Source organism: Drosophila sulfurigaster, chromosome 2R (assembly GCF_023558435.1).
Source record: "Drosophila sulfurigaster albostrigata strain 15112-1811.04 chromosome 2R, ASM2355843v2, whole genome shotgun sequence".
Classification (NCBI taxonomy): domain Eukaryota; kingdom Metazoa; phylum Arthropoda; class Insecta; order Diptera; family Drosophilidae; genus Drosophila; species Drosophila sulfurigaster.
The window spans coordinates 32,322,562-32,341,789 of NC_084882.1; the positions used below are offsets into that span (position 1 = coordinate 32,322,562).

The following is a 19,228-nucleotide window of genomic DNA, read 5'->3' on the forward strand; positions in this document are numbered from 1 at the left end:
CCAAAGCCCCAAAACGATCACGATTATGATGATCATTTCGGCGATTATGGCTGCGACAGTGCAGTACCACAGTGCCACAAGTTGCAGACGCTGACGGTGGCAATGTCCCCACGCAGCCAACTCACTGTTCATGCTTCAAGAACATTTCCCGACTTCGACTCCGACTGCAAATCCAACTCCAACTTCGACTCCTACTTTGTCTCTAACTCGGTGGCGATCAGGAGGATCGCAGGCTAGTCGGCATTAGCAGTTGTTGTATATTGTTTCTGCATTGTAACTGTCACCTGGTGGCAGTTGGCAAAGCTGCCAGAAATAATAGAAATTATATGAAATGGGCATTTGGGGAGTGTGCTTCGACTTCCGTGTTTGGTGGCTGCATAGCTATGACTATGACTATGGCTATGGCATTGACTATACAGCTTCTACGATCTGTGCATCTGAATGGACAATGGGCCATTTCAAGTGTGGGCAGAGAGGAGAGAGGGGGAAGAGGCACTGAAAGAATGTATGATGCAATCTCCCGCGCCTGCAGAAGCCTAATTTGGCAAGTTATTACAACATTTTGTTGAATTCCGCGGACATTCACACCTCCCAACTCCCCCACAGGAAATACTCCAACTTAGTATGATAGACACGTGCCAAGTTCATTTGTTCATTGCCAACGAACAGAGTGAAAAAGAGAGAGAGAGAAGAGGGAAGAGTAAAGGTCTCTTGTATGCTATGATGGATCACTGAGGATGACGCGACACTTAATAGTCGCTTTGTTGTTGCTTCTTTTGTTGATGCTGTTGCTGTTGCCAGCTGTTCGTGCCCTGCAATTTAAGGAGAGTACGAGTATTTAATGCCTCGACTTCAGCGGCAACTTGAGGCTCGCGACTGATTTATGACAGCGCGAAAGATCGGACTGAGGATCGCCACAGCGCTCTATGCATCCGAGGGCAATTTGGCACTGCCAACTAGCAACTGCCAACTTCCAACCGGCAACTTGCCCATCTGTATGACGGGCGTGGCGCCGAGGATGAGGCTGGGGCAGCTGCAGCTTAAAGACGAAGACGAGGCCTATTACGTGATGATGTAATAATTCTTCAGACGATGGCATTTTTATTGAGGAAAATGTTGCATAAATCAAGGCAGCAATAAAACGAAGCCCCGTCGATCGCCCCGTTGATCTTCGATCGAAACAGGATGCCTCGAATATTTCATTCCCATTCAGCTCGAATAATTTGCACCAGCTAAATCGACTTCTACTTCAACTCTCTTTCATTATAAAGCTTTTCAATGCGATTTCGATGCGAATTCGACGTCGTCATTGAGCACAATGGGATAGCGGCATAATTTGGATCAGACTTCGGCAAGTTGTGGAGCTCATTTCCGAGGTTACCCTTAGATGTTTCTTCTAACTCTAATCAAGCATTCTGCGAGAAATAATCAGCAACATGTTCATCTTGCTGCAACATTGCTGCAGTGCAACATTGTTGCCACTACAACAGCGATCAGCCCACGCTCGCTTCACACATTAGCAGGCAAACCGCTCACCAGCTCATCAGATTGCCAGATCACAGCGGCAGATGAGAGATGATTGTGAAAGAGACGACACCAGAGGATCTCAACTGAGAGAACGTGTTTGTCATTGGAAGTGAAGCCTACGCAAAAGCGGAGCACTTGAAAGGAGCACAATCATAAAAGGACGTACGTCATAACTTCTTTCTTTCAGAACAAATCCAAAATATCCTACTAATTGAGTATTAAAATTCGCCATTTCTCATCTAACGAGAGAAAGGAACTCAGTTTCGATATTGATTTACATTCAACGAGCAGTTTTATGGATCAGTGGGTTGTCGTTGATCAACAAAACAGTTCAGATGCCATTCAATGATCATTAGCAGCTCATTATCACAACAAATGTGTCATAACAATGATAATAGTGATTTATTCTTGAGCAGTGTGTCATCGATCAGAGAACAATAAATAGTGTGGCGAGTGCTCAGAATCATAATACATAATATTAGCATTAGAATGTTTCATTCGTAACTTTGTAATTGTAAAGAGCAGTCAGAGGAGAGAATAAAGAACAGTTTGTTTGTCACGCTTAGTTGTTCTGTTGATTTGGGAAGAAGAGCCGAGGGCAACTGGAGTCGAGGCAACAAACACCTCGTAAATAGGCCACTGACTGACGTGATTACAATGTCAAAGTGGCAGCGTGTTGGATAACTCTCTTTATTTATTATACCTAATATAATTAAATTAATTTTCGGTTGAAAGGTTCTTCGTACTTTCAGGTATGTTTGTGGGGCGTGGCACTTGCCCGAAAACTGTATCAAAGCGTGAGCCACGAAAGATCTGAGAGAGCATTTGCATTTCCTTCACTTGGACCTTAGACCTCAGACCTCAAACATTGCGTGATTCGGCAAAAGATTCTTAACATTTCGAACACCTTTTTGGGTGTCCAGTCAGACAGAGAAAGGAAGAGAGAAAGAGGAGAAGAGAGACAGAGGAAGGGCTGCCGATCTCGAAAAGTACAAACAAAGCCACACAAAGTCAGAAAGCAAATTATTAGGCAGGCAAACCAAGCAGACCAGCTGAGGGAAACTGCTTTTTGATGTTCGGTAATTGGCGGTTTGGCAGCACGCGAGGCGGCCTCCACAACACTGCAATAGAGACTAGGAACTAAAGTCTGGGGACTGGGGACTTGGGACTGTGGACTGGGAAACTAACAGACCATCGCCCAAGAGACAGAAACAGAAACAGCGACTATTCTTCCGATTGCCGGCGCTCAAACCTCCAAATGGTAACGAGCCAGCGGATTTCGGCGTGACGCGCTTTTCGATTTCAGAGCTCAGAACCAAGAACCAAAAACTGAGCTTCAAGAACTGAGAAGCCAAAGTCTTTTTCTGGTTTAAGTTGAGTTGAGTTCGAATGTCGCTTTTGTCTTTGCTGCTTTATTTCTGTAGCTGTTGCTGCTGATGTTGCTCTTGTCGCTTTTGTCGTTGTTTCTGTTGCTGTCTGCTCATTTCATAATAATTGGCAGCTTACAAATGTTCTTTCGGTTTTGATTTTGCTTCCATTTCTATTTAGCCGTATTCTGGGCTTCAACTGCATTTGAACTGTCGCGGTTTCTTGTCTAAAACAGTTGGGGAAGGGAATAGCGGTTCTTTGTTCCGTTGAACTTATGAGCCACGTCTCCAGTTGGCAGACAGAACTCAGAAGTGAAGAAGGGGGAACAACGGGAAACATTTCTGCGGCGAATCTCAGGGCAAAGAATTCAGAGCAGGCATCCGCCGCAAATAAAGACGGCACTTTATAGGCGTGAACATTAATTAGACAGCCAAATGCCAAATACCAAAGTCAGTCAGAGGCAGCCCTAACATTTGGACAGGAGCCAGATTACACAATAAATAAAACAGAGAGAATAGCAAGAATGGCAAACAGGGGGATGTAGTTAAGTAGCGTTGCAAGTTGGACAATTTGGTGGATATTCGCAAAACTAATGAGCAAACGGGTGAACCGCCAAGTGCGACTCTTCTCCACCCTTCACTCTTCTGGAACTTTCCACACTTTAGGTGCACTGTCTCCACCCTCACTCGAAGCTCTTTCCATGCGATGTTGGGGCGGAGTTGTTTGCGCATGCGGCATGCCGCGGCTTTGTCCGCCAACCACCTACCACTGAGCAAACCGCGAACAGATGCCAGATTAGCATTTAAATTGTAGTTACATTTGGCCAAACTCAAATTCAAAGCAATCCAAACACAAACACTAGCACAAGCACCAGAAACTAACGCAATCCCAACGCAAACTTTAGATTATTTTTCATTCCGTTTATTTTCCTCGCAGAAAACTTCTTGGCGTTGCATTTTTCCCGCCCTCTTCTCGCTGGGCAAGAAGCGTTTACCAAATGGAATTGTTGTCTTTGTTCTGTTCTGTTATGTTGTTGTGGGAGCTGGAATGCCTCTGCCTCTTCGTCTTCGTCTGTTCCCCCTCTGGGTTCCATATCCCATTCAACCAATTCAGCTGATGTTATCAAGGCCTGGCCTCCGGCAGAAGCTTTCCTCAGTGTTTGCTGTGCTCTCTGCCAAGGTAGCAATTTCAATATCAAAATTCGCCTGGCCTTTGGTCCGCTGCTGAGACCAGAGAACATAGAACAGTGAACCACAGAGCCGCCATGAAACCGCTCAGGTGAGTCGAGAAAACGGTAAACCGCCAACGCCTTCTTCGGCATATCAGGCAGCTCGGCAGCCCAGCTCTCAGCGTTTTCAACATTTTAATCCAAATTAATTAAAACTCTACTCAAAATGACCCACTTCCAGGACATTCCATTGACATCTTTATCTCCCTCTCTCCTTCTTTCTATTAAGATCTCCTCTCTCTTAGAATCGCCTCTTTGACGAACAGAAAATGGCACTATGATAAATTGAGAAACATTTCAAAAAGACTTCAAAAGTGTGGCAAGCCCGCGGCTGGGCTGCCAACGGTCTAAGCCAGCAACAAACCTATTCCCAGTTGGAGTCCCTCTCTGCTTCTTCGTCTTCGGTCGGGTCTGTCATTATTCCGAGACACTGCACAGTCCGATTAATTTGCAGCCATGGACGTGGACGGTGAAGTACCGTAAGCGTAGGTGGCTTGATGAGCTCTGCTGCTGCCGTTTTGTAGTTGTCGCTGTCGTAGTTGGGTCAGTTCAGTTGGTCAGACAGACAGACTGCTGGCTGCCTAGCAGAGTGTAGCCCAAAGACTGCCCCTTGGCCAAATCCACTAATTAATTGCGTGCTTTGACTCGGTCGCACTCCAAGGGCCCCGAATTCCGCTAATTCCACAGCCAACTGAGAGAGAGGAGGCTGGATGGGATGGAATGGGAGTGGCTATCGTCTCAGTCGTTGCTCTGATTGACAGGAAATTGTTATTAAGGCAACCAATCGGCATCTAACTGTTGGAAGAGATTTCTGCTATTTATAGCCTTCGTTTTTGGCTTGTTTTGATTGAGAACTTCCATCGAGACAACGAGCTCTGTTTACTTGGATGGGTTCAATGGCATCCTCTGCCTTTGCCTCTAGCTGCAGATCTTGCTACAACTTTGACTCAGACTGAGCTCAGTTTCCCGTTGTTTATGCTGTTGACCCGAAAGGCAGTGAATAAGAGTAACTTGAGTATCTCGAGTACAATCGAAAGTTTGTGTCTCTATGGAGTCTTTTCCTTAGTCTGTCCACGTGCAAATGTTTTGTGTCTAATCATCTGACACTCGAGACATTCGAGACTTTACAGAATGCAAGGAAATCAAATCGAGATTTAACTCTCACTCATAACTAGAGTTGCGAGGGCGGGTAGAGGACTCTAGAGACTGCAGACTGCGGATTGTAGAGTGACAAGTACAGATGCCTGTGATAGCACTCGAGTGCATGTCGACTAATTGCAGTTATGATATCAAAGTCGACATAACGCTAACGCCTTACTCGAGACTCGCCTCTGTCGTCTCAAGTGGAGACCCTAGCGGCCAGTAGAGGCACTAGCATGAAACCGAAACGAGCTAAGCCGAGAAATATGAAACACACGAATACACGAACACGCGAGCAGACAACAAGCCAGCAACGGATGGTCAAGTGCCACTTGTGCATCCACATCGAAGTGGCGACCAGACCGGACTCTGCTTGGGACAGGGGCCGAGTGTCAGGATAATTTGAGCTGAGCAGCTGACCGACGACGCCACGCAAATGATCCGCATGAAATGATCGCCGGACTTAATGAACTTTCTCGCTTTTGGGGCGAATCGACAGTGCAATGGAGTGCGATATGTTTCCAGTCTGGTGTGGTGGGAAAGAGGCAAACAAGGCGAAGTGGACCAAGCTGAAAACGAAGAACGAAGCAAGAAAACTGCAGCAGCAGCCATCGGAGAAACAATTATGCAGAATTTGGGTCATCTCTCGATCATCGGAGGGGAAATTCATTTGTGTTTCTTCAGCCTCAGCATCAGCTTTGGCTTCTGCAGATGCAGATGTAGATGTGGTTGGAGTTTTAGTTGTGGCTGAGGCTGAAGATGTGGATGGGGATGTCGGCGACTTCGCTGATTAGATCTCTATTTCTTTTTCTACTTCTACTTATATTTCTCAGCAAAGTTGTTTGTTTTTGCGCTATTTTTAGCCGGCAAATGTTGCTGCCGGTTTCTGTTTTGCAGCGCTACTGTTGACTTAAAGCATTTGAACCATTTTCAAAGAAAACCGTTTGCCCAAAGTGAGGCAAACGGAAGTCGCTGTCACATGAGCCGCTGACTTGGGCGTGACATAGTTGCATTTATTAATGCAAATACTTACTCCAGCTTTAGCTTTAAGTTTAGCTATAGCTATACCCCAGACCATATGTACATTCCACGTTTATGAAAATGTGTAACCATTCCACGCTCGAGTGGCAAAGGCAAAGACAAAGCGTCAGCAGCCGCGTCTCGATTCGTCAAGCACCAAATGTTTGAGGCGAAGGCCACGAAAACTCTGCTGAGAGTCCAAACCGAAGTCGCAGTCGCAGTCGCTGTCAACGTCGCAATCTCTCTCACAAACTCTCTCTCTCTCTCTTGCTTACGCTCTGTGTAAAAGCTTGCTCTTAAATTACATGCTTTTCTCTTCGAGAACTTTCATCGAGAGAAAATTCTGTCGGCAAGCTTGTAAGAGGGCAGAGCTCTTCTGAATGAAGCATGGGTTCTGGCATCGCCTCTGGTCGCCTGTCGGAAGCAATAAAATGCAATTAAAGAAGTCGAGGCAAATGATTTTCTAATGCGATTGCATGCAACTTGAACTCCAGCCGAGAAACGCATTGTGTAAAACTGCATAATCGCTAATTGAAGTCTTCAGGCGGTCTTTTGCCCGACAGGTGCAATACATTGATCACCAAAGAGAAGTCGGTTCATCTATCTGTATCTCTTCTCTCTCTCTCTCTCTCTGTCTCTGCCACCTAAAAGAACATTGCAGCTTTCTAATGACCAAAGCTGTAAGCACAATAGCAGCAACTACAGCAATTGTGATGATCATTAACTCAACTAACGCACGCCTAATTAAATGCGCGATAACAAATCTGTGCTCCGAATGAGGCCACAGCAGATTGTGGCATGGGACTAAAGAGTCGACTTTATGCAACTTACGCAACTCACACATGTTTCAAACTTACGCCACTAAAGAAAGCCCAAGTCTCGCTTATGTGTCAAATATGATTGAAACTGTTCGTCACTGACTGAGATACAGATGCAACTAGAGATAGAGTCAGGCTGCGACCGCGACCGCGTCTACATCTGCGTCTGCGGCTGATGATGCAATTAAATATTATCGAAGACTCTCCGAAAGCACAGCGAACTGCACTCGTCGCACTTTTCCCCCATTTCCCATTTTCATGCACTTTAGTTACACTTGCAATTGCAATCATTCGGTTACTCCTATTTGACGCTTCCACAGTTTGACGGATCGATTCTCTGGCGATAAATCGATGATGACGACCGCGATGACGACAACCGCGTCAGCTTTTGTCGCTTTGTGCTCATAATTGACGCCTCTGCTGCTCTGTAGTTGCTGCTAGTTGGTTCAACTGTTCAATCAGCGCGTCAAGTGAATTACACAATTTTTAGTTCACAATATGCGTTGAATCTGATAAAGAAATTATATAAATCTTGTCTCTCGGAAAAGCTTTTGGGAGCAGGAAGTCTGCAATCGCCATTCGGTTGCCGTGTGAATGAAAACTCTTATTCTCGACTCGCCATTCGATTCTCAATTGTGAGTTCTGGGCTGGCCGATGGCTGCCCACAGATTGATTAAGCAATAGCAGCAACTTCCATGTCTGAGTCCCAGTCTGCTTCTTATTCCTCGTAATTGAGTAATTGGTGCTGGCAAAAGTTGTGCTCTAATTGTAATCTTCATCGCCGATCACTGCCAAAAATTACGTTGTTCCCAAGAAATAATTTAGTCGCTGTCAGAAATATTTTTGCTGAATGATTTTAATAGTTCCCAGATGCCAGCAGGAAAGAAGATGACAGGTGGCAGGTCAGTTGGGTCAAGTGGCGAGTTTGTTGCTCTTTCTTATCTTATCGTAAATGCTCAACCGTTATAAGGAAGTCAATAAGTGATTTTAATGGGCCATCTCCATCTGTTTGGTGTTTTTTGGTGTCATTTCGATATTCAAATATTTGTTGCCATTCTAAAACTCGCTATTCTAAAACTGTGCCAAGCTCTGCGTCGAAAGTGATGCCAGCAACAATAACACTATGAGACAAACAACGAGAACGACAACAGCGACAGCGACAACGGCAACGACATCATCAGCTCGTTTGTAGAGCAAACAGACCCCAAAACTCTCCACATTTGTGTCGCTCTGTTCTCGGTGATTTGGTCAATTGAGTGACATGCAAATTTCCTTTCGATTTTCACACATTCTCCGTTGCTTTCTTGCTGATTGCCGCCCCTGAGAAGGTCGAGCGGAAGGCAGAGGAGTTCTCTGTGTGTGTGTGTGTGTATTATTGGTGTGCAGGTTGTTGCCTATGTTGCCAGTGTTGCCTGTTGTCTGTTTATATTTCCGGCAATCAATCGTCGATCGCTCGTTCGTCTCAAAGTCTCGTTCATTGCTGCAATTGTTTGCAAATTGATCGTCTATGTCTGGATTGTGATTGTTTGCTTGCTTGCTTGCCTCGCTTCGCTTCGGGCGCGTTCTCTGGATTGTTGTTGGCTTGTTTGTGTTGTGTTGCCTTGTTCATTAGAAGTAGATCGACTCTCGGCACTTGGCACTTGCCACTCGACACTCCACTGCAAAGTACTTTCGCTTGGAATGCATCGCGAGAGTTTTCGGAGAAAGGAACTACTGACACTCATCTTTCATTCAGCGAATTCGATGCGATTCGTTTCGCCTCGAATAAGTCATTGCAAGGGAGTCTCGTTCTCCAGATTTCTCCTTAATGGATGCGTATTCGGATCTTCAGCACTTCCCAAAGGAATCTCGCAGTGCAATCGACGCCTAATTGCTGATAAGAATCTCAGCACACGTGATGAGGAAAGTTGCTCGTTGCCAGCTGGCATCAAAGGCGCCAGCACAGTTGAAAGTGCACCGCTGACTCGACCCACATCGCACAATGAATGAAAAGAGAACTGACAGTAAACGAATGACTTAGGCGACGAACTTTATGACTGTGTCTAGAACTGTAACAACCTTTCGCTTGATTGCACTGCTTTTGATTTGTTTTAACTATTTCACTTTTCGATTTCCCTCCTCCCCTCTGTCCACTTTCTGCCCAGGGCCATCACTAATTGCGGCTGGGTCATTTCTTCAACTTTGATTTAACTTTTCCAGCTTTCCATGCAAAACAGAAAATCAGAAATAACAAAAACTCATTCTAGCCACAGCAACAAGAATTTTCACTCTTAATAAGTTTCTCGTTTGGTTTGTGCCACTGACTGAGTGTCGTCAACGCCTTGTGGTCTTGCACTTGGTCTTCAGTCTTCAGCTTTGACGTCTCTTGTCTCTTGTCGCAGCATAAAACTGTCAACGAGCGTTTAACCCAGTTAACGCCCTTAACCAAAGGCAACTTTAGTTCTCGATCTATTCCATTCGACACGAGCAAAGCGAAGTCAAACAAAAACTGCAAAGCTGGCAAGGTGTAAAAACCACAACCAGCTCAAGTTCGAGACTCGAACAAGCTGCACATGAGCAATAAGCGGATAAGAAAGGCCACAAACCTAAAAGCCAGTAAGGTGCAAAGAAGCTCAGGTTGAGGCTTAAGCTGCATCTGAAGCTGAACCTGAGTGATGGCCCCACCTCAGTTGAAGAGATAGAAGATGAAGACGGTGGGCAGTGCGGAGGTGTTGACTGTGGCCAGCGGATATTGAAGCTGTTCAAGGGGATATGGAGAAGCAGAAGAGATGGCAGATTGACCGATGTCTGGCTGGAACCACGTTTGCGCTTCTCCTCAGAGCGAACAGAAAGGAATTCTGAGCGCGGTGAAAGTAGTCATCTCCATCTCCAACTCCATCTTCAAGCGAAGACACGACAACGGACGACGGCAACGGCAGCGACTTGTTGAGATTCTGGTCCCAATAATGACACTTAAACGATGCAGTTTTTTCGTAATATGATTTTCCTGTTTGTTGCGATGCTCAGAGGAGCGTCTCGCCATCAATTATAACCTGGGCCGCAGAGTGAAGCCACCTGAGCTGCAACTCAATCATCAGCAAACTTGCAACTTGCAACTTCGAATGGCCATCGGCAGCTTCTTCTCTTCTAATTGCCGATGTTTTTTATTTTGTTCTTGTGCCTCTTCAGTCCGGTTCGGTTTGTCGCATTGACGCGATTGGAACCTTATGAGTTATGGCTACACAGAGGTGTCATATGATGATGGGATGATGGTGGATCGATTGGGTTCAAGAGATTGGGATGCATCCAAAAGAAGTAGAAGCAGAAGTAGTAGAAAGCCTCACTCCTTAAAAGGGGGAGAACTAGAGAGTTTATTTAGTATCCCCTTATGCATTCCAATGCTATTCATAACCGACTAACATTGCAGGCAAATTGGCACTCATCTTGGCCAATTCCTGGTCGTGGTCAATTCAATGCCGGACATATTCGCAAATTGATGCCATGCCGTTGCATTGTCAGCATTGTCGGTGATGCAATCTCCACCTCTCCATCTCATCCTCTTCGATTGCAAATTTGCAAGCCAAGACCCTGCTATTAGGAGCAGCGTCGCATCAATTTATGGCCCAGCTGGCAACTCTTAGGAGACTGAGGAGGAGGCAGAGGGATAAATCAAGCAGTGTTTGCTTTGGGCGTTGGCAGACAGTCTCGACAACGCGACGATTCCTTCCTTGCCAAAATGCAGTTGTCTTCCTCAGTTTATTCCCCTGCGAGAAAAGGGGCGTGCCCGCGATATTTGTGGTCGCCAGTGGCGGGCAGATAAGTCTTTGGCACAAGCTTGCCACATGCAACACAAACCAATCAAGGCAACTGTCAATAGCGGCAACGCCTGTTTCTAGTCATATCTGGTTCTTGCTCCATTTCACAGTTGTTTTTTCCTCATCTCGCCAGGTGCGACCTTGAGTCCGCTTAGATCGCTTAGATGTGCGATAGCTCTAATGATGATGCAGATCAACAGCTGATAAACTCGATCAATTCCAGGCATGACTTAACTATTGATTCCCTTTCCATCTCGAAGATGTTCCTGGTTCTATATAAATAACAACTCGTTAGGTGTTAACAGAAAGATCTAATATCTGCCACCGAGACAGTTTAAAGATCCCTTCAAGTCATCAGGAATCTGTTCCAATTTGCTGCAACACAAAAGAGGTATCTGCTTTGTAATTTATGCTCTGTTCGCGAATGGCCTGCAGACCAACCCATTTAATCCAGTGTGGATATATTGAGGTGAAACTGTTACACTTGACTAATTGATTTATGGTCAATTGGTATATAAAATATTTGCGAAGAGAAACGAGATCGAAATGCAATTTTAATAGTCTAGGCGGATCGCAGAGAGGCTTCTTGTGGGTGCAGCCTTCATGGAGAGCAGCCATAAGCCATAAGATGGTCAGGCAACATGACATGGAACATGCACGGACCACAGACCACTCTGGAATGGAACAAGTTCTCGAGTAGTTCCCACAGGAAGTGTTCACCGCCGAACGCATGCCAAAAATGGCTCCCCGAGGACAAGACAAGATGACCAAGAACGAGAACTAGAAAGAGAATAAGAACGAGGGACGACGAGCGAGTGACCAAAGCCCCAAAACGATCACGATTATGATGATCATTTCGGCGATTATGGCTGCGACAGTGCAGTACCACAGTGCCACAAGTTGCAGACGCTGACGGTGGCAATGTCCCCACGCAGCCAACTCACTGTTCATGCTTCAAGAACATTTCCCGTCTTCGACTCCGACTGCAAATCCAACTCCAACTTCGACTCCTACTTTGTCTCTAACTCGGTGGCGATCAGGAGGATCGCAGGCTAGTCGGCATTAGCAGTTGTTGTATATTGTTTCTGCATTGTAACTGTCACCTGGTGGCAGTTGGCAAAGCTGCCAGAAATAATAGAAATTATATGAAATGGGCATTTGGGGAGTGTGCTTCGACTTCCGTGTTTGGTGGCTGCATAGCTATGACTATGACTATGGCTATGGCATTGACTATACAGCTTCTACGATCTGTGCATCTGAATGGACAATGGGCCATTTCAAGTGTGGGCAGAGAGCAGAGAGGGGGAAGAGGAGGCACTGAAAGAATGCATGATGTAATCTCCCACGCCTGCAGAAGCCTAATTTGGCAAGTTATTACAACATTTTGCAGAATTCCGCGGACATTCACACCTCCCAACTCCCCCACAGGAAATACTCCAACTTAGTATGATAGACACGTGCCAAGTTCATTTGTTCATTGCCAACGAACAGAGAAAAAAGAGAGAGAGAGAAGAGGGAAGAGTAAAGGTCTCTTGTATGCTATGATGGATCACTGAGGATGACGCGACACTTAATAGTCGCTTTGTTGTTGCTTCTTTGTTGATGCTGTTGCTGTTGCCAGCTGTTCGTGCCCTGCAATTTAAGGGAGAGTACGAGTATTTAATGCCTCGACTTCAGCGGCAACTTGAGGCTCGCGACTGATTTATGACAGCGCGAAAGATCGGACTGAGGATCGCCACAGCGCTCTATGCATCCGAGGGCAATTTGGCACTGCCAACTAGCAACTGCCAACTTCCAACCGGCAACTTGCCCATCTGTATGACGGGCGTGGCGCCGAGGATGAGGCTGCAGAGGCTGCAGCTTAAAGACGAAGACGAGGCCTATTACGTGATGATGTAATAATTCTTCAGACGATGGCATTTTTATTGAGGAAAATGTTGCATAAATCAAGGCAGCAATAAAACGAAGCCCCGTCGATCGCCCCGTTGATCTTCGATCGAAACAGGATGCCTCGAATATTTCATTCCCATTCAGCTCGAATAATTTGCACCAGCTAAATCGACTTCTACTTCAACTCTCTTTCATTACAAAGCTTTTCAATGCGATTTCGATGCGAATTCGACGTCGTCATTGAGCACAATGGGATAGCGGCATAATTTGGATCAGACTCCGGCAAGTTGTGGAGCTCATTTCCGAGGTTACCCTTAGATGTTTCTTCTAACTCTAATCAAGCATTCTGCGAGAAATAATCAGCAACATGTTCATCTTGCTGCAACATTGCTGCAGTGCAACATTGTTGCCACTACAACAGCGATCAGCCCACGCTCGCTTCACACATTAGCAGGCAAACCGCTCACCAGCTCATCAGATTGCCAGATCACAGCGGCAGATGAGAGATGATTGTGAAAGAGACGACACCAGAGGATCTCAACTGAGAGAACGTGTTTGTCATTGGAAGTGAAGCCTACGCAAAAGCGGAGCACTTGAAAGGAGCACAATCATAAAAGGACGTACGTCATAACTTCTTTCTTTCAGAACAAATCCAAAATATCCTACTAATTGAGTATTAAAATTCGCCATTTCTCATCTAACGAGAGAAAGGAACTCAGTTTCGATATTGATTTACATTCAACGAGCAGTTTTATGGATCAGTGGGTTGTCGTTGATCAACAAAACAGTTCAGATGCCATTCAATGATCATTAGCAGCTCATTATCACAACAAATGTGTCATAACAATGATAATAGTGATTTATTCTTGAGCAGTGTGTCATCGATCAGAGAACAATAAATAGTGTGGCGAGTGCTCAGAATCATAATACATAATATTAGCATTAGAATGTTTCATTCGTAACTTTGTAATTGTAAAGAGCAGTCAGAGGAGAGAATAAAGAACAGTTTGTTTGTCACGCTTAGTTGTTCTGTTGATTTGGGAAGAAGAGCCGAGGGCAACTGGAGTCGAGGCAACAAACACCTCGTAAATAGGCCACTGACTGACGTGATTACAATGTCAAAGTGGCAGCGTGTTGATAACTCTCTTTATTTATTATACCTAATATAATTAAATTAATTTTCGGTTGAAAGGTTCTTCGTACTTTCAGGTATGTTTGTGGGGCGTGGCACTTGCCCGAAAACTGTATCAAAGCGTGAGCCACGAAAGATCTGAGAGAGCATTTGCATTTCCTTCACTTGGACCTTAGACCTCAGACCTCAAACATTGCGTGATTCGGCAAAAGATTCTTAACATTTCGAACACCTTTTGGGTGTCCAGTCAGACAGAGAAAGGAAGAGAGAAAGAGGAGAAGAGAGACAGAGGAAGGGCTGCCGATCTCGAAAAGTACAAACAAAGCCACACAAAGTCAGAAAGCAAATTATTAGGCAGGCAAACCAAGCAGACCAGCTGAGGGAAACTGCTTTTGATGTTCGGTAATTGGCGGTTTGGCAGCACGCGAGGCAGCATCCACAACACTGCAATAGAGACTAGGAACTAAAGTCTGGGGACTGGGGACTTGGGACTGTGGACTGGGAAACTAACAGACCATCGCCCAAGAGACAGAAACAGAAACAGCGACTATTCTTCCGATTGCCGGCGCTCAAACCTCCAAATGGTAACGAGCCAGCGGATTTCGGCGTGACGCGCTTTTCGATTTCAGAGCTCAGAACCAAGAACCAAAAACTGAGCTTCAAGAACTGAGAAGCCAAAGTCTTTTTCTGGTTTAAGTTGAGTTGAGTTCGAATGTCGCTTTTGTCTTTGCTGCTTTATTTCTGTAGCTGTTGCTGCTGATGTTGCTCTTGTCGCTTTTGTCGTTGTTTCTGTTGCTGTCTGCTCATTTCATAATAATTGGCAGCTTACAAATGTTCTTTCGGTTTTGATTTTGCTTCCATTTCTATTTAGCCGTATTCTGGGCTTCAACTGCATTTGAACTGTCGCGGTTTCTTGTCTAAAACAGTTGGGGAAGGGAATAGCGGTTCTTTGTTCCGTTGAACTTATGAGCAGACAGTTGGCAGACTCAGAAGTGAAGAAGGGGGAACAACGGGAAACATTTCTGCGGCGAATCTCAGGGCAAAGAATTCAGAGCAGGCATCCGCCGCAAATAAAGACGGCACTTTATAGGCGTGAACATTAATTAGACAGCCAAATGCCAAATACCAAAGTCAGTCAGAGGCAGCCCTAACATTTGGACAGGAGCCAGATTACACAATAAATAAAACAGAGAGAATAGCAAGAATGGCAAACAGGGGGATGTAGTTAAGTAGCGTTGCAAGTTGGACAATTTGGTGGATATTCGCAAAACTAATGAGCAAACGGGTGAACCGCCAAGTGCGACTCTTCTCCACCCTTCACTCTTCTGGAACTTTCCACACTTTAGGTGCACTGTCTCCACCCTCACTCGAAGCTCTTTCCATGCGATGTTGGGGCGGAGTTGTTTGCGCATGCGGCATGCCGCGGCTTTGTCCGCCAACCACCTACCACTGAGCAAACCGCGAACAGATGCCAGATTAGCATTTAAATTGTAGTTACATTTGGCCAAACTCAAATTCAAAGCAATCCAAACACAAACACTAGCACAAGCACCAGAAACTAACGCAATCCCAACGCAAACTTTAGATTATTTTTCATTCCGTTTATTTTCCTCGCAGAAAACTTCTTGGCGTTGCATTTTCCCGCCCTCTTCTCGCTGGGCAAGAAGCGTTTACCAAATGGAATTGTTGTCTTTGTTCTGTTCTGTTATGTTGTTGTGGGAGCTGGAATGCCTCTGCCTCTTCGTCTTCGTCTGTTCCCCCTCTGGGTTCCATATCCCATTCAACCAATTCAGCTGATGTTATCAAGGCCTGGCCTCCGGCAGAAGCTTTCCTCAGTGTTTGCTGTGCTCTCTGCCAAGGTAGCAATTTCAATATCAAAATTCGCCTGGCCTTTGGTCCGCTGCTGAGACCAGAGAACATACAACAGTGAACCACAGAGCCGCCATGAAACCGCTCAGGTGAGTCGAGAAAACGGTAAACCGCCAACGCCTTCTTCGGCATATCAGGCAGCTCGGCAGCCCAGCTCTCAGCGTTTTCAACATTTTAATCCAAATTAATTAAAACTCTACTCAAAGTGACCCACTTCCAGGACACTCCATTGACATCTTTATCTCCCTCTCTCTCCTTCTTTCTATTAAGATCTCCTCTCTCTTAGAATCGCCTCTTTGACGAACAGAAAATGGCACTATGATAAATTGAGAAACATTTCAAAAAAGACTTCAAGAGTGTGGCAAGCCCGCGGCTGGGCTGCCAACGGTCTAAGCAAGCAACAAACCTATTCCCAGTTGGAGTCCCTCTCTGCTTCTTCGTCTTCGGTCGGGTCTGTCATTATTCCGAGACACTGCACAGTCCGATTAATTTGCAGCCATGGTCGTGGACGGTGAAGTACCGTAAGCGTAGGTGGCTTGATGAGCTCTGCTGCTGCCGTTTTGTAGTTGTCGCTGTCGTAGTTGGGTCAGTTCAGTTGGTCAGACAGACAGACTGCTGGCTGCCTAGCAGAGTGTAGCCCAAAGACTGCCCCTTGGCCAAATCCACTAATTAATTGCGTGCTTTGACTCGGTCGCACTCCAAGGGCCCCGAATTCCGCTAATTCCCACAGCCAACTGAGAGAGAGGAGGCTGGATGGGATGGAATGGGAGTGGCTATCGTCTCAGTCGTTGCTCTGATTGACAGGAAATTGTTATTAAGGCAACCAATCGGCATCTAACTGTTGGAAGAGATTTCTGCTATTTATAGCCTTCGTTTTTGGTTTGTTTTGATTGAGAACTTCCATCGAGACAACGAGCTCTGTTTACTTGGATGGGTTCAATGGCATCCTCTGCCTTTGCCTCTAGCTGCAGATCTTGCTACAACTTTGACTCAGACTGAGCTCAGTTTCCCGTTGTTTATGCTGTTGACCCGAAAGGCAGTGAATAAGAGTAACTTGAGTATCTCGAGTACAATCGAAAGTTTGTGTCTCTATGGAGTCTTTTCCTTAGTCTGTCCACGTGCAAATGTTTTGTGTCTAATCATCTGACACTCGAGACATTCGAGACTTTACAGAATGCAAGGAAATCAAATCGAGATTTAACTCTCACTCATAACTAGAGTTGCGAGGGCGGGTAGAGGACTCTAGAGACTGCAGACTGCGGATTGTAGAGTGACAAGTACAGATGCCTGTGATAGCACTCGAGTGCATGTCGACTAATTGCAGTTATGATATCAAAGTCGACATAACGCTAACGCCTTACTCCGAGACTCGCCTCTGTCGTCTCAAGTGGAGACCCCTAGCGGCCAGTAGAGACACTAGCATGAAACCGAAACGAGCTAAGCCGAGAAATATGAAACACACGAATACACGAACACGCGAGCAGACAACAAGCCAGCAACGGATGGTCAAGTGCCACTTGTGCATCCACATCGAAGTGGAGACCAGACCGGACTCTGCTTGGGACAGGGGCCGAGTGTCAGGATAATTTGAGCTGAGCAGCTGACCGACGACGCCACGCAAATGATCCGCATGAAATGATCGCCGGACTTAATGAACTTTCTCGCTTTTGGGGCGAATCGACAGTGCAATGGAGTGCGATATGTTTCCAGTCTGGTGTGGTGGGAAAGAGGCAAACAAGGCGAAGTGGACCAAGCTGAAAACGAAGAACGAAGCAAGAAAACTGCAGCAGCAGCCATCGGAGAAACAATTATGCAGAATTTGGGTCATCTCTCGATCATCGGAGGGGGAAATTCATTTGTGTTTCTTCAGCCTCAGCCTCAGCTTTGGCTTCTGCAGATGCAGATGTAGATGTGGTTGGAGTTTTAGTTGTGGCTGAGGCTGGGGATGTCGGCGGCTTCGCTGATTAGATCTCTATTTCTTTTTCTACTTCTACTTATATTTCTCAGCAAAGACAAAGCAAACGAACTGCTGAGGGGTCAGAATAATTGCGAATTTAATTCTGATTCCATTTATGATTTCTGTGTTTGTTTGTATTTCGGCTTCAGCCTAAAATTTCGTTCCGTGGGACTGGAAAATGCTGTTGTAAATCGTTTCATTTTAACGGCATTTAAGTGAGCTTAAGTAGGAGCAATGTTGCTCCAGAAGTGGGTAACAAGTATCAAGTGACGAACGGGACACTCATCACGATCGAAGGAATTCGGGTAACATCAGTGACTCTGTTACCTGCTTTACCAATAAGGCACCGTCGTGCTCATCACCATCACCATCAGCATCACTGCCACCGTTAGCATCTCAGTCTGCAATTCTGTCTACGTCTTCGTCTTCGTCAGGGTGTCACGACAACGCAGCTTGCAGCTCCTCCCCGTGTTGGTCATGCTTCCTCAAGCTCATCCTCATCCTTGTCAATTAATTGCTCGTGCTTTTATCGACTTTGGCATCCTGCTGATTTAATACTGGAACTAAGATTTCAAAGATCTATGTCCCACTTCTTAACCTCTGGACCACTTCTCTTTCCCCCTGCTGTCCCATGGGGCAAACTGTGATGATCTATGATCAATGTTCATCTTTTGTCTCTTGTCGTTGTTCATCGTTGATGTGTCCACGTTTTCATGTTGTCAAATGCCACGCAAGGTTAAGTCGTTCACTCCCCAAGCGCGTGACCATTGGCATAGACTCATCTCTGACTGGAGATCGTCTCCATCTCTTTTTTAATGGCATCTATTCCCATAGTGCATATTTCTAATGACTAGTTAGACAGGCTATTATAATAAGCAAACAGTTGACTAATATGGAACCAGGGAGTAATGGTGTAACTTTTACACCGTAAACTAACAGACAGCTTCTTGAGGAGCTCCCTCATTAGCTTCGCTTGACTTAATGCCACTCTCAGCCACTGGGCAATTAAAGGACAGACAGAGAAGCTACCGTAGGCACCCTGCAGAGAAAACTCAAGAGAGACCACCCAGCTTAGTGGATTATGGGGAAACATTCCATCCATTCCAGGCACTTGTGAGCTGCCGTAAATTTGCGTTAACCAAATCGCAAACAAATAGACGTACATTGTGTTGCCTGTGTCTCCTTATAAGCCTCAACTCGTAGGCAGGCATCGTGTCCAGCTAGAACTACAGCTCCAGATCTGCCCAATTCCCATCGCATCCCCTCCGCTCTTCCCCCTGGAGAGTGCGTGAGCTGAGTTGCTCGCCTCCCACTGCCTTCCTCCTGTTTGCTGTTGGCTGCCAATGCGTGGCACATGTCCGATTGGCTTCCATTGATACGAATAGGATAGTTGGAGTTACACTTGGATAGTCTCCAGTTCGTTAGCGGCTGCCTCACCTACTTTTCGCCATGCTGCCATGTCGCAGATCGGCCTTAAAGTTGGCC

The 19,228-nt window shown here is 45.8% G+C and overlaps 1 protein-coding gene across 2 annotated transcripts in view; it reads right to left on the reverse strand.

Annotated features, from left to right (window-relative positions):
• LOC133839552 (uncharacterized) overlaps positions 1 to 19,228 on the reverse strand; it is a 113,484-nt gene that overhangs the window by 39,116 nt on the left and 55,140 nt on the right. The window lies entirely within an intron of this gene.